The sequence below is a fragment of the Eubalaena glacialis genome, chromosome X (genome assembly GCF_028564815.1).
Source record: "Eubalaena glacialis isolate mEubGla1 chromosome X, mEubGla1.1.hap2.+ XY, whole genome shotgun sequence".
Classification (NCBI taxonomy): Eukaryota; Metazoa; Chordata; class Mammalia; order Artiodactyla; family Balaenidae; genus Eubalaena; species Eubalaena glacialis.
This window is the reverse complement of record NC_083736.1, coordinates 133,461,895-133,485,317: the sequence shown is the minus strand read 5'-3', so window position 1 is coordinate 133,485,317 and position 23,423 is coordinate 133,461,895.

The window sequence follows — 23,423 nt, the reverse complement described above, 5'->3', positions numbered from 1 at the left end:
ATGTTTTCTTCTAAACGTCTTATAGTATTATGTTTTACATTTAGATTGATGCCCCATTTAATTTTTTATAAAGTGTGGGTTAGGGAGAAAGAGATTTTTAGACTTTGGGTGGGGTGGGGGAGGGTTGTTTTCTTTTGCTTGCCTATACATGTCCAAATTTTCCAATACCATTTGTTGAAAAGACTATCTTTCCTCTGTCAAAAATCAATTGAACACATTTGTGAGGGTCATTTTCTGGACTCTCTTCAGGTCCATTGATCTATGTGTCTATCCTTCTGCCAGTACCACACTGTCTTGATTATTACTGTAGCTGTATAGTAAGTTGTAAAAGGGTTAGTTGAGTCCTCCAACTTTATCCTTTCAAAATTGTTCTGGCTATTCTAGTTCTGTTTCCTTTTCATGTAAATTCTAGAATTAGCTTGTCTATATCTACAAAAAGTCCTGCTGAGATATTTATTGGAATTGCATTAAATCTGTAAAATAATTTTGGGAGAATTGACGTTGTTAGTGTGCGAAGTCTTCCAATCCATGAATACAGTTTGTCTCTCCATCTATTTTGTCTTTTATTTTTGCTATCAGTGTTTTATAATTTCCAGCATATTATCCTGTACATGTTTTGTCAGATTTATACCTAAGTACTTCATTTTTTTAAGCTATTATAAATGGTATATTTTAAAAATTTGGGTTCCTAAATGTTCACTGCTAGTATGTAGAAATATGGCAGATTTTTGTGTGTTGACCTTGTATCCTGTGCCTTTGACAAACTCACTTACTAGTTCTAGGAGTTTTTTTGGTAGATCCCTTGGAATTTTCTACATTAAGCAATCATGTCATCTGCAAATAGGGACAATTTTAAACCTTCTTTTTGAATCTGCACGCCTTATAGTTCCTTTTCTTTCTTTATTGCACTAAGGCTTTCAGTATGATGTTGGATAGGAGTGGAGAAAGCAGACATTCTTGCCTTATTGCCAGTCTTGAGAGGAAAGCATTCAGTCTTCCACCACTGTGTGATGTTAACTGTAAGTGTTTTTGTAGGTCCCCTTTATCAGTTGAGGAAGTTTTTATCACAAATGTATAGTGGATTTTGTCAAGTGGTTCTTTTGCACCTACTGAAAGAATCATGTGGTTTTTTTCTTTAGGTTGTTAATATTGTGGATTTTATCCAGTGATTATTGAATATTGAACCAACCTTGCAATTCCAGGATAAATCCCACTTGGTTGCAACATTATTATTTTTGCATATTGCTGAATTTGATTTGCTAATATTTTGTTGAGAAACTTTGCATTCATGAAGAATATTGGTCTGTACTTTTCTTATAATTAATTTTAGCCTCATAAAATGAGTTGGGAAGTATTCCCTTCTCTTCTAATTTTGGGAAGAGATTATATAAAATGGGTTTTATATCTTCTATAAGTATTTGGTACAATTCACCAATGAATCCTTCTAGGAGTACTGATTTCTTTGGGGGAAATTTTTAAAATACAGATTCAATTTCTTTCATAGATACAGGGCTATTTTGATTATGTATTTCACATTTGATGAGTTTTGGTAGATTGTGATTTTCAAGGAATCAGTCCATTTCATCTAAGTTGTTGAATATATGTAAATAGAGTTGTTCACACGATTCTTTAATTTTACTTTTATTGTTTACAGGTCTGTAGGGATAGCCATAATTTTATTCCTGATATAGATAATATGTCTTCTCTCTTTTTCTTTGTACATCTTATTGGGTGTTATCAATTTTATTGATCTTTTCAGTAAACTTTGGGTTTTGTTCATTTTCTCTGTTAGTTTTCAATTTCAGTGATTTCTGTTCTTGACTTTACTATGTCCTTTCTTTCGTTTGATTTTTTTTTTTTTTGTATCAAAGTGGAAGCTTAGATTATTGATTTGAGAACTTTCTTCTTTTCTATAATAAGTGGTTAGTGCTATAAATTTTTCTCTGTGCATTCTTTTAGCAGCATCCCACAGATTTTGATATGTTACATTTTCATTCAGTTAAATATATATTTCTACTTAACTGAGACTTCCTCTTTGACTGGATTATTTAAAACCCTATTATTTTATTTCCAAGAGTTTGAGGGTTTTCCAGACATCTTTGTTATTGATCTCTCACTTAGTTCCCCATCCCTTGGAACCAAAGAAGTTTCACCTCTGAGGGTTTTAGGTGCCTGTGGGCCCTGCTCCAGTAATTGTAATTTGCCACCTAGATTCAAACACAGCAGATAAGTTGTGGAGCTGGGATTTAAAACTAGTCATTTCTGACTCCAAAACTTGAAATCATCCTTGACTCCTTTTCTTTCAATATACCTCATAGCCAGTCAGCAAACCCTATGAGCTCTACTTTCAAAATATATCCAGAATCTGAACACTTCTCACCACCTTCATTGATACCACTCTGTTCCAAGCTGCTATCACCTCTGGCTTGCCTTATTGCAAATAGCCTCCTGACTGGACCCCCTGCTTCTGTTCTTACCCCAGTCCCCTTCCAATTGGTCTCAGTAGAGCAGGCAGAAAGAAACTTTGAAAATATATCCTGTTTCTTCTATCACTGAAACTTTCCACTAGCTCCCCATCTCACTCAGAGTCAGTTAAAATCCTTACGGGGATCTATAAGGCCTTCCGTGCTCTGGTCCCTTGCTGTCTTTCTGACTTCATCTGCTACCACTCTCCCCCTCACTCTCTCCACTTCTGCTGACCCTCAAATAAGCTGGCCCTGTCCCTGACTCAGGGCCTTAGCAAGTGCTTTTTCCTCTGCCTAGAATCCTCTTTCTTCAGGTTTCTCTTCCCCTCCTTCATGGTTTTACTCAAATGTTACCTTCTTAGGGAGGACTTCCCTGCCCATCCTGTTTAAAATTATACTCCTCCCCTGTCCCTTTATTTTCCCTCTCTGAATTATTCTTCCCAGTAGCACTTTTCACCAACTAACATACTGTATCATGACTTATTTACCACATTTATTGTCTGCCCAAACCCTCACTGGAAAATAAACTCCCATGCAGGCAAGGATCTTCATTTTGATCATCACTCTATTCGAAGCATCTATCAAAATGCTTGACATTTAGTAGATGCTTGAAAAATATTTGTTGAATAATGGATGAATAAATGAATGAATGAATTCTTTTTACTACTCCTTGATGCTTCAGCAAAAATAATAATTGTCACTAATAAAAGCTACTATTGGGACTTCCCTGGTGATCCAGTGGTTAGACTCCGTGCTTCCACTGCAGGGGGTGCAGGTTCAATCCTTGGTTGGGGAACTAAGATCCTGCATGCTGCGTGGGGTGTGGCCAAAAAAAAAAAAAAGCTAGTATTTATTGAGGGTCTGCCACTCAGGTGCTGTGTGTGCTTCATCTTATTTAATCATCCAAATAATCCTGTAAGATAGGCTGTATTATCTATATTTTACAGAGGAATAAGACTGCTATTAGAGAGAATACAAGGCAAGACAGAGGTTAATAACAGCGACCATTTGTTGAACATGTTACTAAGTACCAGCTATTATCCCAAGAGCTTGCCATGCTCTATCTCATTTAATCCTCCTAAAACTCTATAAAATGGGTGTTATTATTTTTCTCATTTTGGCAATGAGAAAACGGAACCATAGTGATTTTAAATGAGATGCCCAAGGTTACACCACTGCCTAAAAGTGGCCTTGGGGTTCAAACCCAGGCATTGGACTTCAGGGCCCAGGCTCTGCTCTTCTATGCCCTAGTGTGATCTCAAGAAATGGGAATCAAAGGTAATGACTCCCAAGTTTCTGGCTGGAGCAGTTGGGGAGATGTTGACGCCATTTACTGAGGTGGACAAGGCTGGGATAGGAATACATTTGGAGAAAGAAAGAAAATCAAGTTTAGCTTGGCCCATACAAAGATGTTTATGAGATGTTCATGATGATGTTTATGAGACATCCAAGGGGAGATATAAAGAGAGCAGTTGACTATGCAAGTTTGCAGCTCAGGGAAGAGGTCTAGACTGGAGACATCAATTTGGAAACCATGTGCATAGAGTTGGTATTTAAAGCCATAGGAATGGATGTGATCCTGGCCCCTTCTGTGTCTGTGGTATGCACACATATATTGGAGCTAAAGGCTGCCTGGGGAAAGAGAGAATCCATGCCAAATGTATGAATGAACCTGCCCTTTGAGATGAGCACAAGCCCAGCTTGCATGTGATCCACAGGCTACCACCATGCTGAGTTGGAGATGGATCCTCTTTCTGTCAACATTGAAAAGCACCTCCCCTTCTTTCCAGCCATCTCTCAGGACCTGTAGTTTGAATCATCCGCATTACAGTTCCTGTCAAAAACCCAGAGGAAGCCATTGATATTCAAGAGTGCTAGTTTTAGGGAATTCCTCCAAAATTTCAAAGCTGTATCCCTATATCATACCAGAGCTCCAGGAAGCTACAGACCTGGTCTCTATCACTCTGTCCCCCAGTGGAATTGCCTTTACAGAACTATAGCTTAACATTATACATTTGGATTTTCCTGAGGGTCCACATAATAGATACCATATGTGGAATATCAGTACATTTCTTGGGTAAAAGTCCTGTTAAATATACCATCCATTATGTGGTGCAACTTTCCTTAAGCAAAGACCTAGGAAACAGTTTTTCTTAAAGTTCTGAAATGAGAAACAGGTTGTCTTTCTTGACAGACTAGGGTACTTGCTTTTGTGAGCTGCTGAAGGTCCTCTAGGCCATCACCTCTCCGTCTTTGCCTTATCTTCCAGGAACCTCAGAGTCAATTTGTTGCTCATTTTAAACAGTTTCTCTTCATCTAGGTCAGGAGTCACAAACTGGGGCCCAAATGTTGCCTATAGATGAATAACATTCAGCTAGCTTTGTATTTAAAAATAACCACATGGCTTTTGGGATGAATATATCTAGATGTAGAATATATATACATTTAAGACATCTCTCAATTGTCTTAAATCTGTCCTGATTTGCACATTTATGCTACTTGCCTGGTCCCTGTAGAGTTTGCAACCTCTGACCCAGATCTTCCCATGTAATCATTTTTCCTCCCCTCAATTCCTTATTAATATTTGGACCTTCTATTTTTTACTCTTGTTTAAACAATTTTGGTTTCATTGTATTGCCACTCAAATATTGTATTTAGGCTGCCTAAAATCCTTCTAGAGAAGTAGGTTACCAAAGGGGAAAGGTCAGGGGAGGGATAAATTGGGATTTGGGGATTAACAAATATACACTACTATATATAAAATAGATAACTGATAAGGACCTACTGTATAGCACAGGGAACTCTACTCAATACTCTGTAATAACCTATATGGGAAAAGAATCTGAAAAAGAATAGATATATGTATATGTAAAACTGAATCACTTTGCTGTACAGCAGAAACTAACACTACATTGTAAATCAACTATACTCCAATATAAAATAAAAGTTTTATAAATTACATGGAAGGAGAGGTGTCAAAAGAGATAGAAAATATGAAAGAATGGTTAAGAAACATTTAAGATAGAGTAAAAATTCCAATATACATCTAATGAGAGTTACAGAAGAAGAGGACAAAGAGAACTGGTAAGAAGCAGAATTTTAAAGCAAATGAGACTGTACCTTACTAATGTAAAATGTTAATAATAGGGGAAATTGGGTGTGGGGTATATGTACTACCTTCTATCTTTACACTATCTTTGTGCTTCTGTAAACCTAAAATTGTTTTAAAATAAAGTTGATTAACATAAAAAATAAAATAAAAATTTTAAAAGACCCCAAAACATTGCTTATACCTCCACATGCATTTGTATTTCCAAGGCTAATTATTTAAGAGTGGTTTCTTTCATCACACTACCCCATGAAATTGTGTCGGAATTCACATTAAAGCTCAGCCAACAAGCACTTTCAGAGCTCACAGAGTTCAAGTTGGCCAGAGATCAGATGGAAATGTTGGGGCCCGATTCCTTGGAAGGATGACAGGAAGGTGAGGTGGAGGTGATTTAGAGGAAAGGGCATTATTCTTAATACCCTTCATAATCCTATTATGAAGCTGGAGGGTGAAGATTAAGATTTATTAGCTATAGTAAGACCCTGTGCCTTCTGGAAAATGGTCAATTGGTGAAAATACTGATAGGTCCCATGTCAAGGTGGGCCATCTCACTTTTGTCCCCTGGACTTTTTGCAACTGTTTTCAGTGCTAAGCTGGGTATCCAGGTTGGACCATCTGACCCTCTCTTCCTCTATGGACATTTTTCTACCTTGTCTTAAAGGGCAAGAACACAGAAGGCTGCCATCAAAATTAGTGAACTTTGTGAAGCGGGAAGTAAATAGCCTGTGGATTAGGAGGCTAAAAGAAGGATTTAGAATGATTTGTGAGTCATTGATCTGTCCTCTTTCCAGTTAGCAAGGATCAATCAGTGATTTCTTTACAACACGTGTCCCACCCACTTCATACGTGCTTTCGAGGTGGTCAGGTCCGAACAGCTCAGTGTTGGTAGGGACATTGGAGGCTATGGGGTCTAACTTGCACCTAATGTCTGAATACCTGGCAGTTTTCATCCAGCTTCTGTTTGCATGACTAAAATGATAGAGAATTCACTACCTCGTGAACCGTGGATTCCATTGTTGAACTTCTCTAAATGTTGAGTGTCTCTTCTGTGAAATTAAGATCTGTGTGATATAATGGAAAGAGCATTGGCTATGGTAGAGGACAGAACTGAAGTCAAGATTCTGTCTCCCCTCACTTGACTCTTGGCAAGTCCCTTTATCTCCCCAAGTCTCAGTTCTACTGATTTTAAAAGGAGGATAATGGTACCGACTTCATGGGATTGTCCTGAGGATTAAAGGAGACCATGTAAGTGTATGTCCATTGTGTGGCATGGGAAAGGAGTTCAATGATGCTTGGTTCAAAATGCTTTACATGTAGTTTGAGCTCTTTCTCTGGGAGCCTAGTGACTACATATAATCCCTTCTCCTTGTGATGTCCCCACTAAAATGACTGAACACGCTGACGGTGCCCATCTGGAACCATCGCCTCACTAGCTGAAACCCTTTCCATCCTGAAAGGCTTTCCCATGCTGTGAGTTCAGACCCTTCCTTTCTCTGATTGACCTTCTCTGGACTTGATCTACTTTGACGGAGCAACCCTAAAAGTGGGGGGCCTAGCCAGGGTCCCCATATGTCATCCAGAAAAGCCTACCCACTAGCCAGTGTCTGTCAGCTCTAGCCCCAGAGGTAGCTTATGAGACAACGCCTCTACAGAGCCCCTCTTGCCTTGTTGAAAAGCTCTTCAGTTGTATTATGGCCTGATGGCAAAGAGGATGGCCTGCATCCTCAAGGGATAGACCACTTGCCAGCCTATCTTTAATTTTAATACTTCAATTATCCCCTAGTGCCTCTTTATGGTCACCATCACTTTCTGCTAATTTCTTGATTATTCTGCCCAGGCAGTAGTAGAGCCAATCTTCTTCTCAGTTCCCAATTTTCATATCTTTAACTGTAATTAGCCTTTATCAGACTCCAGATACTTCTCATCAGAATCCAGTCTTTAAATCGCAGACTGATTGGAAAATGAGGGGCAGGGTTCTAAGCAGCCCCGATCTGGAGGCCCTGTGGAAATGAACGGTTTGCCAGTGATAAACCTGGCTGTTTTTGTGCCAGTCTCTCCTTACAAAGGGAATGAGTTTGGTGGAAATATCTGAGACTAGGGGTTGGGCCACTTTCCTCTGTCCTTGGCTGGTTGGGTAACCTTAGGTAAAAAAATCTTCTCTGCGCAAAATGCCTTACCTGTTTTTTGGTTTTCTTTAACATGTTGATAAAAGGCAGAGTTTTATTTATTTATTTTTAACATCTTTATTGGAGTATAATTGCTTCACAATACTGTATTAGTTTCTGTTGTACAACAAAGTGAATCAGCTATACATGTACATATATCCCCATATCCCCTCCCCCTTGTGCCTCCCTCCCACCCTCCCTAACCCACCCCTCTAGTTGGTCACAAAGCACAGAGCTGATCTCCCTGTGCTAGATAGCTGCTTCCCACTAGCTATCTATTTTACATTTGGTAGTGTATATATGTCAAGGCTACTCTCTCACTCCGTCCCAACTTACCCTCCCCCCCCCCGTGTCCGCAAGTCCATCTTCTACGTCTGCGTTTTTATTCCTGTCCTGCCCCTAGGTTCTTCAGAACCATTTATTTTTCTTTTAGATTCCATATATATGTGTTAGCATACGGTATTTGCTTTTCTCTTTCTGACTTACTTCACTCTGTATGACAGACTCTAGGTCCATCCACCTCATTACAAATAACTCAATTTCATTTCTTTTTATGGCTGAGTAATATTCCATTGTATATATGTGCCACATCTTCTTTATCCATTCATCTGTCGATGGACACTTAGGTTGCTTCCATGTCCTGGCTATTGTAAATAGAGCTGCAATGAACATTGTGGTACATGACTCTTTTTGAATTATGGTTTTCTCAGGGTATATGCCCAGTCGTGGGATTGCTGGGTCGTATGGTAGTTCTATTTTTAGTTTTTTAAGGAACCTCCATACTGTTCTCCATAGAGGCTGTATCAATTTACATTCCCACCAACAGTGCAAGAGGGTTCCCTTTTCTCCACACCCTCTCCAGCATTTATTGTTTGTAGATTTTTGATGATGGCCATTCTGACTGGTGTGAGGTGATACATCATTGTAGTTTTGACTTGCATTTCTCTAATGATTAGTGATGTTGAGCATCCTTTCATGTGTTTGTTGGCAATCTGTATATCTTCTTTGGAGAAATGTCTATTTAGGTCTTCTGCCCATTTTTGGATTCGGTTGTTTGTTTTTTTGATATGGAGCTGCATGAGCTGCTTGTATATTTTGGAGATTAATCCTTTGTCAGGTGCTTCGTTTGCAAATATTTTCTCCCATCCTGAGGGTTGTCTTTTCATCTTGTTTATGGTTTCCTTTGCTGTGCAAAAGCTTTTAAGTTTCATTAGGTCCCATTTGTTTAGTTTTGTTTTTACTTCCATTTCTCTAGGAGGTGGGTCAAAAAGGACCTTGCTGTGATTTATGTTAAAGAGTGTTCTGCCTATGTTTCCCTCTAAGAGTTTTATAATGTCTGGCCTTACATTTAGGTCTTTAATCCATTTTGAGTTTATTTTTGTGTATGGTGTTAGGAAGCGTTCTAATTTCATTCTTTTACATGTAGCTGTCCAGTTTTCCCAGGACCACTTATTGAAGAGGCTGTCTTTTCTCCATTGTATATTCCTGCCTCCTTTATCAACGATAAGGTGACCATGTGTGTGTGGGTTTATCTCTGGGCCTTCTATCCTGTTTCATTGATCTATATTTCTGTTTTTGTGCCAGTACCATACTGACTTGATTACTGTAGCTTCGTAGTATAGTCTGAAGTCCAGGAGCCTGATTTCTCCAGCTCCATTTTTCTTTCTCAAGATTGCTTTGGCTATTCGGGGTCTTTTGTGTTTCCATACAAATTGTGAAATTTTTTGTTCTAGTTCTGTGAAAAATGTCATTGGTAGTTTGATAGGGATTGCATGGAATCTGTAGATTGCTTTGGGGAGTATAGTCATTCTCACATTGTTGATTCTTCCAATCCAAGAACATGGTCTATCTCTCCATCTGTTTGTATGATCTTTAATTTCTTTTATCAGTGTCTTATAGTTTTCTGCATACAGGTCTTTTGTCTCCTTAGGTAGGTTTATTCCTAGGTATTTTATTCTTTTTGTTGCAGTGGTAAATGGGAGTGTGTCCTTAATTTCTCTTTCAGATTTTTCATCATTAGTGTATAGGAATGCAAGAGACTTCTGTGCATTGATTTTGTATCCTGCTACTTTACCAAATTCATTGATTAGCTCTAGTAGTTTTCTGGTAGCCTCCTTAGGATTCTCTGTGTATAGTATCACGTCATCTGCAAACAGTGACAGCTTTACTTCTTCTTTTCTGATTTGGATTCCTTTTATTTCTTTTTCTTCTCTGATTGCTGTAGCTAAAACTATGTTGAATAATAGTGGTGAGAGTGGGCAACCTTGTCTTGTTCCTGATCTTAGAGGAAATGGTTTCAGTTTTTCACCACTGAGAATGATGTTGGCTGTGGATTTGTCGTATATGGCCTTTATTATGTTGAGGTAGCTTCCCTTGATGCCCACTTTCTGGAGAGTTTTTGTCATAAATGGGTGTTGAATTTTGTTAAAAGCTTTTTCTGCATCTATTGAGATGATCATATGGTTTTTATCCTTCAGTTTGTTAATATGGTGTATCACATTGATTGATTTGCATATATTGAAGAATCCTTGCATTCCTGGGATCAGGTGTGTGATCCTTTTAATGTGCTGTTGGATTCTGTTTGCTAGTATTCTATTGAGGATTTTTGCATCTATGTTCATCATTGATATTGGCCTGTAGTTTTCTTTTTTTGTGACATCTTTGTCTGGTTTTGTATCTTGAAGATCTCCTCTCTTACCTGTTTTAAGATTTTCTATGAAGAGAAAAATAAATTCATTGATGGAGAAATGCTTTGTAAAGCACAAGTTCTGAATTTGTGCCAGGCTTGCATTACCATTAATAATTATCTTCTAGCATCTGATGGGCTGGCTGTGAGTGTAACTAGAATCTTTGTGCATATATATGGGCCACCAGCCGTGACGCTGGGGCCTCAGCTTGTCTGGATCTACCAGTGCTGCTGTGGGTCTAGGGTTCCAGGCATGGACTCCTTGGTGAGGGCTTACCCATTCAGCCTTCACCTTACCAAGCCTGCCTCACCAGTGTGTTTGAGATCTAATTTTTCCTATCCATACCGTTGTTAACTTGCCACTGGCCCTACACAGGGTACAGCCCCTCCTACTGTATCCAGAGCCTGAGCACCAGGTGTCCCCCTCCCACTGTTGGGACCCCATTTCTCTGACTGCTCCATCAATGGTCAGCACCTTCTCTCTGATTTCTTCATGTCCTGGCCCATCCTGCATCTAACACGCGTCTCCAAGTTTGTGATACATCTGGACACACCCAGAAATAACGTTTAACCAGATGTCTGGGCCCCCCGTGGCCCAGTCAAGTTGACACTTAAAATTAGCCATCCCAAGTCCAACCCTTGTCAACTTGGCATCCATCCACATCTTTGTAAACCATACTTAATCTCCAAATGAAGAGAATAACAAGGTGGTAATTCTGCCTTCCATGACGCAACTATCCTGCACACAACTGAACATGCATTAAGTCCTTCCCCAGAAGAGGAGGTAAAGTCCTTGAGTGATGTTTACTCTTCTTCACATACTGTAACTGAAATACTATGATGGATAATTACAACAGTGGTAACCTGTGCAATGTCAGAGCTTCCACATGACATCCATATATCATGCAGTGCTTTATGCTCTACCAAGGGTTTTCACTCAAGTGTGAAAAAACATCTAGACCTCTTCAGAACTAGCCAGAATGCCAACTTCTAGAGAAGGCTTTTAGTAATGCAAATGTCAAGTTCTCCTTGCCTTTTGATAAGCTGGACAGATCCTATTAGAAGGTTCCCATAGGAGCCAACAGATGCCGTGCTGAAGATTTTGCAAATCAGAAGCACAATGCCCCCAGGGATGTTTGTTATGCCTACCTCAAATCAGACCAATAACAAATGGAATTTATTTCAATGACCAACTCAGGGTGTCTGGGTTTTGGGAGGGCTGGTGGGGGATGGGTGTGCCAACAAATGGACTACAATGTGCAAGTCTGTGATACCCTTTTATTTTCTAACTCTTTGTTTCAATATTATCTGTGACAGGTCTTGCTGTTGTCATGTTTTGTTTTGTCTCAATCCTAGCTATTGTAAAATTCTCGGAGGTCAAAAAAGTGCAAGATAATAAAACCTTAGGGAAAAAATGAGCCACTGGCTTAGAGAGTGAGTATATGAAGGGCATTCTAGGGTCTTAGGTACTTGAATTCACACAAATTGGCCTTTAACACAGGTTTTATGGTGGTGGAGGCATCATCTTCCACATAGGTTCCCACTGGAAATGTGGTTTGTTTCCTAGTCCAGAGTCTGGTTTGAGGCAGATTATGGGTCTGGGATGTCCATGCCTCAGTTGACAAGATTGAGGCTTGTGTCAAGCTGTCAAGCTGCCATGGCAGAGCCTTGAGCTTGCAGAGCTGGTAAATCAGTTCTCTAATGGCAATCCCTTTGCCTCTACCCAGAGATTTGTAAACCCCAGTGGCATCTTCAGATCTCCAGGTAATTTTCAGCATTCTTGGATCCTGAAAAGTAATGTGTGTTACATATTCTTCCCCAGAACCCATTATTTATGCAAAGCGCAATTCTTGGTACATCAGAGAGAACATTATCATACAGTGAGATTTATCTGTGGCCCTTTCATGGTTGGTAACACATAAAATTTCTCCTTGGACTTCCCTGGTGGCACAGTGGTTAAGCATCTGCCTGCCAATGCAGGAGACATGGGTTCGAGTCCTGGTCCGGGAAGATCCCACATGCCGCGGAGCAACTAAGCCCGTGAGCCACAACTACTGAGCCTGCATGCCACAGCTACTGAAGCCCGTGTACCTAGAACCCGTGCTCTGCAACAAGAGAAGCCACCACAATGAGGAGCCCGCGCACCGCAACGCAGAGCAGCCCCCACTCGCTGCAACTAGAGAAAACCCGAGCGCAGCAATGAAGACCCAACGAAGCCAAAAATAAATAAATAAATAAATAAATAAATAAATAAATAAATAAATAAATAATTTTTAAAGAAAAAATAAATAAATAAAATAAAATTTCTCCTTTAGCCCAGATTTAAACTCTACCTTGATTTACACATTATTGAAAACATTACAAAAATAAATCAGTTCAATTTTTAAAGTTCCTGTATGGTATTTTGAGAACAGCCAAATTCTCCTGCTTGTCTGGACTCTTTCCCGCCACCTGCCCCAGCTCATGGCAGGCTAAATAACTGTGGAGAAAAAACAGATTTTCAGCTGCGGCTCAGATTACTCTGTCACTCTTCCTGCGTGGCAGACAGATCACTGCTGACATGGAGAATGAAGACAAGAAAATTACTTCATTATAGTGTGTCCTGATCAATTACAAACATGTAGGAGTTGGGTCTGTCCATCTGCTGCTCTGATCTGGCCCTGGACGTAGCTCTGGGTTATGAAAACAAGGATTGTGTTGCCTTAGCCCCCAGGAATTAGCAAGCGAGAGGTTTTCAAATCCACGATCAGAGTTGCTCTTCTGCGGTGTGTTCCTTTCTTTTCAAAGGTCCAGAGGAGGGAAGGCAAGGGGCTTTCTCAAGGTCAAAGCATAAAGTGATAGCAGAGTCAAGTCTAGATCCAAAAGAACGTGTCAGGTCTCAAACATTGTAACCTCAAGCAATGGCAGTTGATGCTTAGTTTTACCAGTAAACACTTCCCTTTGCTCCCTTCCAGAATCCAGGGTCCCCAGACCCTGTAGCGCTCACCTCTTTTATAATGGCTGAGAGCTCTTAGGATGTAGGAGCCTGGCTTCCTGGTTTATGTCACTTGCCCCCAGGTCATTCTTCATAGCATCAAGCACCTTCTAGCACTGGATGTTTGTTTGCTCATTTAATTTTCACAACAATCCAATGAAGTAGGTGCCATTATTTTCGTCAGTGCTTAGACGGGTAACGTAACTTACCCTACGTCACACAGCTATTAGGTGGTATAGCTTGGATTAGAAACTGGAAGTCTGGCTTCAGAGCCCACCTTTTGAACCACTATGCTACACACGTCCACCATCCCTTACCTAGGAGCCATGTGTGGTTGTTCAGAGAGTTGAACATTTCAAATTTTAGAAAGATAACACATCGCACTATATTGTATATTACCTGATACTAGGGCAGGAGCCTGTAGTCAAACAAGTGATGTTTCTGCAGTGAAATGTATGAATATTCACATTATGTAGGATAAATGAAGATTATAAATCCCCGCTGCCTCAAGTTCAAGTCGGGTTTTGTCATAGTTAAGGAGAAATATTCCATGCTCTGATCTACTGGAAATTGGACAATGCAAACAGGCAACCGAGGACTTGTTCTCAACATAGCTCTCACATTGCTCCTCTCCCATCTGTCCCTACAGCTGGCTGCTCGAGTCAGGGCCACCATCGCCTCTCACCTGAATGTTGCAATAGCCCGTCCTCTGACCATGAAGCTGACAATGATGAGACTTCTAGAAGGTAGGAGACTTGCTGGCATTACAAGGGGCATTCTAGTCTTTGACTATGTTGAGTCAGTCCTTCATATCCAGGTTTTCCCAGGCCCTAGGCTTTTCCCTTAGAGAATCATTCTTCCTGTATTCCAGAGTGTCAGTTGCCAAGCATGTGTTTCATCACTGGACAAAAAGAGACCATCAACTTAGCCACTGTCTGATTCAGTTTGCTCTTGAGCCATTCAATTGCATTCACCTGCTTCATGTGAGGTGGTTCTGTACCACAAGGGGCTACAGGGCAAAGGGGGCTGGGTCATATTCATCTGGCTTGGTGAGTCATGAAACACATCAAAAGGCCCTGGCCCTACATATTTAAAGTGATGAAAGGGAAAAACCTACAACCAAGATTACTCTACCCAGCAAGGATCTCATTCAGATTCGACGGAGAAATAAAAACCTTTACAGACAAGCAAAAGCTAAGAGAATTCAGCACCACCAAACCAGCTTTACAACAAATGCTAAAGGAACTTCTCTAGGCAGGAAGCACAAGAGGAGGAAAAGACCTACAATGACAAACCCAAAACAATTAAGAAAATGGTAATAAGAACACACATATTGATAATTACCTTAATGTAAATGGATTAAATGCTCCAACCAAAAGACATAGACTGGCTGAATGGATACATAAACAAGACCCATATACATGCTGTCTACAAGAGACCCACTTCAGACCTTGGGACACATACAGACTGAAAGGGAGGGGATGGAAAAAGATATTCCATGCAAATGGAAATCAAAAGAAAGCTGGAGTAGCAATTCTCATATCAGACAAAATAGACTTTAAAATAAAGACTATTACAAGAGACAAAGAAGGACACTACATAATGATCAAGGGATCAATCCAAGAAGAAGATATTACAATTGTAAATATTTATGCACCCAACTATACTACAAAGCTACAGTAATCAAGACAGTATGGTACTGGCACAAAAACAGAAATATAGATCAATGGAACAGGATAGAAAGCCCAGAGATAAACCCACGCACATATGGTCACCTTATCTTTGATAAAGGAGGCAAGAATATACAATGGAGAAAAGACAGCCTCTTCAATAAGTGGTCCTGGGAAAACTGGACAGCTACATGTAAAAGAATGAAATTAGAACACTCCCTAACACCATACACAAAAATGAACTCAAAATGGATTAAAGACCTAAATATAAGGCCAGACACTATCAAACTCTTAGAGGAAAACACAGGCAGAACACTCTTTGACATAAATCACAGCAAGATCCTTTTTAACCCACCTCCTAGAGAAATGGTAATAAAAACAAACTAAACAAATGGGACCTAATGAAACTTAAAAGCTTTTGCACAACAAAGGAAACCATAAACAAGATGAAAAGACAACCCTTAGAATGGGAGAAAATATTTGTAAATGAAGCAACTGACAAAGGATTAATCTCCAAAACTTACCAGCAGCTCATGCAGCTCAATATCAAAAAAACAAACAACCCAATCCAAAAATGGGCAGAAGACCTAAACAGACATTTCTCCAAAGAAGATATACAGATTGCCAACAAACACATGAAAGGATGCTCAGCATCACTAATCATTAGAGAAATGCAAATCAAAACTACAATGATGTATCACCTCACACCAGTCAGAATGGCCATCATCGAAAAATCTACAAATAATAAATGCTGGAAAGGGTGTGGAGAAAAGGGAACCCTCTTGCACTTTTGGTGGGAATGTAAGTTGATACAGCCTCTATGGAGAACAGTATGGAGGTTCCTTAAAAAACTAAAAATAGAACTACCATACGACCCAGCAATCCCACGACTGGGCATATACCCTGAGAAAACCATAATTCAAAAAAAGTCATGTACCATAATGTTCATTGCAGCTCTATTTACAATAGCCAGGACATGGAAGCAACCTAAGTGTCCATCGACAGATGAATGGATAAAGAAGATGTGGCACATATATACAATGGAATATTACTCAGCCATAAAAAGAAACAAAGTTGAGTTATTTGTAGTGAGGTGGATGGACCTAGAGTCTGTCATACAGAGTGAAGTAAGTCAGAAAGAGAAAAACAAATACCGTATGGTAACACATATATGGAATCTAAAAAAAAAAAAAAAATGGTCATGAAGAACCTAGGGGCAGGATGGGAGTAAAGACGCAGACCTACTAGAGAATGGACTTGAGGACACGGGGAGGGGGAAGGGTAAGCCTGGACGAAGTGAGAGAGTGGCATGGACTGATATATACTACAAATGTAAAATAGATAGCTAGTGGGAAGCAGCCGCATAGCACAGGGAGATCAGCTCGGTGCTTTGTGACCACCTAGAGGGGTGGGAGAGGGAGGGTGGGAGGGAGACGCAAGAGGGAGGGGATATGGGGATATATGTATACATATAGCTGATTCACTTTGTTATAAAGCAGAAACTAACACACCATTGTAAAGCAATTATACTCCAATAAAGATGTTAAAAAAAAAAAAAAAGGGCCCTGGCCCTGTACAAGAGAAACCTTTGCAGAACTCAGCACCTGTGATCTGAGAGGGGTGTACACCACTCTGAATTTAACAGCATGGTGATGTCTTCCTGGATGCTGTCATCTTTGGCCTTCTGAAAGTCTGATTCCTCTGGCTGACAGTACGAGTGGCTTACATCAAAATGATTCCTCACATGTGGACAGCACTGTCCAGAGCACAACTGTCCAGAATTACGTGTCATGGCTGCATGTAATTCTCACATCAGCCCTGAGATGGACATAGGCCTTGGCAACCTCCCTGCAGACATCTCTGGGGTCCACTCAGAAATACTGAGTTATTCATAGAACAAAAATGTTATTCATAGAACAAAAATATTAAACTGCCATAGCTAAATTCTTATATTCTTCAGTGAGTACACTAGTGGTTTATTACTTAAATTATTTCCTGAAGAAGACCTACTAAATTGGGGAAATTCAATGTGTGGCTGAACAATGGTTACACATTTTGATGGTAGATGAAATGATGTGGATATTAAATGATTACAAATAGATCACAAATATTATTATAGAGATGACAAAAGTAAACATCTGTAAACTGATAAAGTAAAAATGTGTGCAAAAATGCTTCTATTTTACCCAAAGCGAAAACTAATGAAAAGCTAAATACAAAGTCGACAGCCACCAAGAACAAAGTCTTCCGTGCAGGCTACATAAGAAGAAATATAAATCTATGATGAAAAAATGTACATAGAAAGGTGACTTAACAGGTGAAGCAGATAAAATATAAAAGTATTGCAACATTTAAAGCATTTTTATATATTCAAAAATAAGAGTAGAGTTTAAATAAATGCAGTTTATTATATATCAATTATACCCCAATTACAACACATGAAAAGGAAATTATAGCAATGGTCATCCAAAGAGGCTCTCTGTGGACACCTCGGTAGGAGGGGACCATTCTAGGAGGACCAGTTAACACATGACACTCCAGCCTTCAAGGCAGCCCAATGGATCCTGGGACATGAGCCACCCACTACTTACAAATGACATCTTCTGCAACCCATGGCATTTTAGTTCTCTGGAAATTTTTTCTGAAGACATAGTAGTTCAAGGCTGAAATCGTTATTTTTACCAAGCCCATATCACGTCTTATGTGTTTGCAACTGAATAGTAGCCAAACTAGGCCCTTCTGTTCTCCCCCCACCTAGGAAGTCCTGGAAGCGATGAAGTGACTTTTCTAAGGTCATGAGGCCAGCCCACCCAGGACTGAGACATACTTCTCCAGTACCAGTCTTGTGACTACACCACCAGGCAGCCGTATTATGCTTTTACTTTTGTCAACACTCTTTCACTTCTGTTAATTCTACTTTTAATGGTAATGGCCCTGTGAGATATCAGACAGGCATGAGTATTCCCGTGCTATAGATTAGGAAATTGAGATCTGGAGGAGCTAAGGCACTTGCTCAAGACCTGACCAATCCCTCTCTAATATGAATACTAGACTAAAGCCCTTTGCGCTCAACCATATTGCTTTGATTTGTGGTTTAGGACATGTGTCAGGACAAGACTACGACAGTCTCTTAGGGCATAAGCCTACCACAGTGTCTTCCTTGCATACTGTAAGTACTCAATCACCATTTTTTTTTCTCTTTTTCTTTTTGCTTGGGAGGAGAGTTGAAACGTTTCAATGCTTGCTCATTAAAGCCATTCATCTTTTACTTCATAAAATAACAAACCAACCTAACAAGGTTACATCTCTCTTACCTTTAGGGTTAATCATGTCACCAGAACATTTTTCAAAATAATTTTTTCCCTGATAGCTTCACAGGAGTGTCAGCCCTTCCAAATGTCTTCACTGTCTCCTCAGGCTGACACCTCGAAATTTACCATTTATACCATCAAGCTGTCATTTGCTTTTGATGAAATGACTTGACTACAAAAAAAAAAAAAAGATTGTTATACTTTTGGACTGAAAGCAAAGAAATGGATTCCTTTGGTGAGCAGAAATCTATTATTGATGCGTTCATCCATTTGTTCTCTCTACCCCAGGAGGGTCACCGGGGACCCTGGATTCTGTGCAGACTTCCCCTACCTGTTAATGACTTGTTCCAGAAGTTTGAACAGCTGAACCATAACAGAAAATACCACAATCCAACCAGGGAGAGGAATAGCTATTTTCTCTTCTCACGGGAGTCTATTGCCATGGCTCCCTCCTTGCTTTCTCCCTGAACTTCAGTGTGGAAAGGGGTAAGGAGCAGACTTTAGTGTAAAACGGATTTGGGTTGCAATCCCTGGTCCTCCACTTAATTGTTATGTCATCTGAAGTGAGTTCTTCTGAATCTCTTCAAGTGTCAGTTTCCACCTGTGTATAATGGGGTTCATACTGGCGTTGACTTTGTGGGCTTACATGAAATAAACTTACATGGAGAACTTGGCCCCATGCTTGGTGCTAACGGTGGGTGCTCTTGTTCGCGGGATGAGGAAGGTCATGTTGAATATGTCTAGTCAGGTCTATGGCCAGTGGATAGGGCTGGACCATGTAAGCCTCTGCGTGGGCAAGTTAATTTCCTGTAGTGTGAAATTGCTGGGCCAGAGGGTATGTGAGTTTTAAATTGACACAGACAGTGCCAAATTGATCCCTAGAAAGATGGCATCTATTTACACTTTCACTAACTCTGTATGAGAGGGCTGTTTCCTCTCAGCTGCACCAGCACCGGGCATAACATAGCCTTGTGTTTTGCTCATCCACTAAGCAGAAAATGGTATTGCATTGCTTTGATGTACGTTTCTGTATTTGTTCATGAGACTGGACGTATTTTCTTGGGCCCACTTTAATTTTTTTGTTTAACATCTTTATTGGAGTATAATTGCTTCACAATGGTGTGTTAGTTTCTGCTTTATGACAAAGTGAATCAGCTATACATATAAAAGAACCATCTATCTGGGTACTCTGGTTGTTGGGCTGGGTTGCATCCAGAAGACGCCCTACCGGGTGAAGTGTGCAGGGTGCCACACCAAGGTCGTCTTTGGATCATGGCAGCCGCCTGTGCATGGGGACCTCAAAGACATGAGAGAACTGTTTCCCACTTAGGTGGGCTGAGCATGTCACAGCCTGTGCCAGCTCTCCTGCCTCTGGTCCCGGGTGGAGGTGGGGAAGCAAGGGAGAATTTCAAATTACTCAGCTGAGAAGTCACAGAAATGACCTGAATTCCCAACTCTGCCATTTACTCACTGTGGGACTGTGGGCAAATCACCCATGCTTTCTTAACAAAGCCATGGGAGCAAGAAGAGGTTGGGACTTCTCCTTTTGGCAGTCCACTCCACTTAGTGTTGTCAGATGAAATACACGATATCCAGTTAAATTTGAATTTCAAATAAACGATGATAATTTTTTAGTATAAGTATGTCCCATGTAATATGCTTTTTGCTTTTTGCTTTTTTTTTTTTTTTTGCTAAATTTGGAGACCTGAGCTACAGCACCATTTCCACTTCCGTGTATACTTTTTGCATCCTCATGTCAGTCTCTCTGAGCTTCAGTCTTCTCTGCTGGAAAATGGAACTAATAACATCAGCCCTGAAGCCCTCACAGGGCTATTGTGGGGATCAGATGGGATGATGCATATGATACTGTTTGGCAAATTATAAAACGCTGTTCAAATATTAGATGGTCGTACCAGTACTTATATATATACTATAGTATATAGTATATATAGTATATAGTAAAACTGGCATTATGCAGGGGCTCCTGCAGTGAGAACCCCCCTTCCTCCCTTTGCCCTCACCAAACAATATATAGGGAGGTGTCTGGGAAAGTGTGGATTGCATCTCATGGACTACGGTATGTATCTCCAATCCAAACATAACAACGTTTCATATTTTGCACTAAATAAGCACTTGGGTTTAAATATAACTCTTTCTGTTAAATCAATATTTTAAAAAATTGTCTGCATGGGGTAATTATTTTCCCTAAAGAGCACCAGGAATACATTGCAGCCTCCTTCCTGCTTAACAGTGTATATTAATAAAAGGTCTATCACCCTCAGAATGCTTATTACAGTGACAAATCACTAGGAGAAGGGGGAAATGATTTAGTACCTGCTCAATTCCGCTTATTCAGATCCTGCACATTCCAAATCTGAGGCATGCAGCCCTGGTTGGAGGGCAAGTGGGAAGCAATGATTTGGGGGGAAAGGGACTGGGTCAGTTTTCCACCTGGATATCGTTTTCAAATTGTAGCCGAGCAATTAAATTTTTTATTACTGAAGTTCGATCGCCTCCCTCCCGCCACCAACTCTCCCCAAATAGCAATTCTCTTGTCTTCTCATCGAAGTGAGCTGTGCTGTAACTTTAAGAGCATGAAAGCAAACGTAGGGGGGAGGTCAGTGTGCAGGGCACCCAGCAGGTTTGATGTGTCAGTGGATAAATGATGGGATCACATCTGGAACAGTTTGGTGAATAAATAAAATGTGAAACCTCATATATCACTGCCCACCTTCCAATCTGTAAGGGAAAGAGCAAATAAATTCTCTAATGACCTTGTAAACACATAAAAAATATTGAATAAACTCTAGAAATTTTGTGGCTAAAGTGTCCGTATTAAATAACGAATTGAAGGGCGGGAAAATGCTTGAAATACAGAATGAGCCTTCCTCATAAACTGTTGTTTTATTTTATGTGTTATTTATTAGTCCACACTTGTAGAGCTCCAGATAATGTAATTTAGATTTTAACTCAGTGTCATAGAAACGCTCTTCCTGCAGAGATGTTCCCAGAGGAGTTTTTATATCTACACCTAGGGACTCGTTCTAGATTTTTATGGCTTTGCCTGCCACGAGATTCTGCCATCTATACTCATCATTAATTTATGCATATCTCCAGTGCCTGTAACTCTAGGAAATCTTTGGGACAACACAGGTACAGGAAATTCCATCTGCCAAATATTAATCGTAATTGAGGTGCAGCTGAGGGCTCCTCAGGACAGGTTTGGAAAGGGGAGGAGGCCGGAAATGACATGTCTTGGCTCTGTCAAGGATACATCACACATATCCGTCTAATATTAGACAGCAATCGGTGAGCAGGTGGTGTCCCAGCTCCTGCCCCAGGAGACCTGGATTCTAGTCTCAGTGCTGCCCCTAACTTTCTGTGTGACCTCAAACAAGCCTCTTCTCTCCCTACCTCTACTTTCTCATCTGCAAAATAAATGAGGGTGGCCCTACGTGCTCACCAAGGGTCCTCCCAGCTCTGGCATTTCTCGATGCTCTGATTTGTCAGGTGGGACAATCAGCAGCTGTCTGACCAACAGGTAAGTATGATCATGGTACTGAGAGACACACGGGCAGGTGAAGCCCTTCTGCAATTCCGTCAGTGATCATAAAAGATAGTCTGAGCCAACTCTTGGGCTTTGCCACCATTTTTAGGTATCATGTGCTCCCAGGCAGTTCTGTGGGTAGATCTACCAATTCAGAGACACAGCCATGTTTCAATCAGTGTGATGCATTGTTAATGAACACGGGGTTGCTCTGGAGGATCTGACCGAACTTTACATATGTTGGACCGGTATTATTGTCTCATGCCAGGTCTGAGGACATGGGGAGCCAGCTACCGTCCCTTCTCCTTCCCCAGCCGATGCCTTTGGGCCACTTCTCTTGCAGAAAGTGTGCCTGGTTGAGGCTGGCCACCCCAGAAGCCTGGTTCAGGCCCTTGAAGGAGAAGCTGGCTTGCTCTCTTTCTCTCTCTCATCCTGTTCCTCCCTGTCCCACTAGGATGGCTGATCTGGGGGAAAGCTGCTGACTTGCAGGTCTCCTCTTGGTTGTCAAAGAAGGATCTGTTAATGTGATAATGAAGCCCTTGGTCATGACTCTGAGTGGCCTTCTCTTTTGCATGTATTGAACACATCTGCAAATACTCAGTTAAGGATGCAATTAGGCAGTTGTTTCCCCAAATGACAGATGGTCAGCTCACTCCAATAATTGCCCCAGCAGTTGAGTATTTGCAGGTGTATTCTGGACATTTCCCATCAGACTGCCATGGGAACCACAGTTACATCCAGAGAGAAAGTTTGGCAGGGACCTTTAAATGATCTGTCCCCTGATTCCTCTGTTGCTCATTTTCTGTGCTTCCAAGTGGGAAATTCCTATCCAGTTGACTTCGCCCCTCTGAGGTCCCAGTGACTGTGTGTCTCAGAAATCTTGGAATGGGAACACACACTCTGTTGCTGGTTGGCGGAGTTGTGTCCGAGGAGGAAAAGTCAGCTCTTTGACTTCCAAAAGGATTTGTAGCTGGGGCAAGATCTCTCCTCATCCCTCAGTCTTCATTGGCTCATTGGGATCCTTCATCTGTGTTCAATTTGGGAGAGGGGAAAGGGGTAAAGCTGAAATCCAATCGCGGGAAGGACTGACTTCCAGGTCTCTCTCTGGGCGTGTCACTAGACACGCATCTGAGGATTTGGAAGAGAATGTCATCCATTGGTGAGACAGGCCTAGTGTGGCTGTCCTCTCACCAGTACCGTCTTAGGGGTGCAAATAAGCTGGGGCTGTTGGGCCAAGTCCAAGTGCTAGTTCTGCTTCCGGCTGCCCATGTGACCTTGGGCAAGGTATGTGACCTTATCTCCTTGTCTATCTAAAGTGGAGATAGTACCACCTGCCAGACAGTCACGCAGATTAATTGGGGTGATGTTTGTGAAGTGCTGTGTAAACTGTGAAGTACTGTTCCAGTACTTTACACATGGCCACTCCTTTACAGGGACAGTTGCTACATCCTCACTCTGTGGGACTTTCTCTCATGAAAATTAGAGTGTTTTCTGTC